This window comes from Centruroides sculpturatus, unplaced genomic scaffold (assembly GCF_000671375.1).
Source record: "Centruroides sculpturatus isolate CEXI.00-Female unplaced genomic scaffold, Cexi_2.0 scaffold991, whole genome shotgun sequence".
In the NCBI taxonomy this organism is placed as follows: domain Eukaryota; kingdom Metazoa; phylum Arthropoda; class Arachnida; order Scorpiones; family Buthidae; genus Centruroides; species Centruroides sculpturatus.
In genome coordinates, this window is record NW_019385208.1 from 81,726 (window position 1) to 82,172 (window position 447).

Sequence of the window (447 nt, forward strand, 5' to 3'; positions counted from 1 at the left end):
TAATTTATTAAAATAGGTTAGGTTAGGACAGAACGTGTGTCCCCACTAGGGATTGTATACCGGTTTACCGATTTACCGGTAAACCGATAAATTGACAAAAAAACATTCGGTAAACTTACCAGTAAATTTAAAAAATTTACCGGTAATTCGGTAAATGAAAAATCCATACTAGAAATTTCTATGTAGAAAATATTGTATTTACAGATATTTAAAAGGGCTAAAATGACATTGAAAAAAAAAAAAAACAGATAAGTGTAAGCAACAATATACCTAATTATTAATTTTATGTGAGATATTTTTTGTTTAATTTTAATTTAAACTTTCTTGGGTTTGAGAGGCACTGTAAATTGTACAGAAAGCTCTAGTTAGCATATGTGATTTGTGCTCTGCCGTTTTTTGAGATTTTTAAAGGTTTAAAATCTTTACAATCAACGTTTTTCTTAAAGA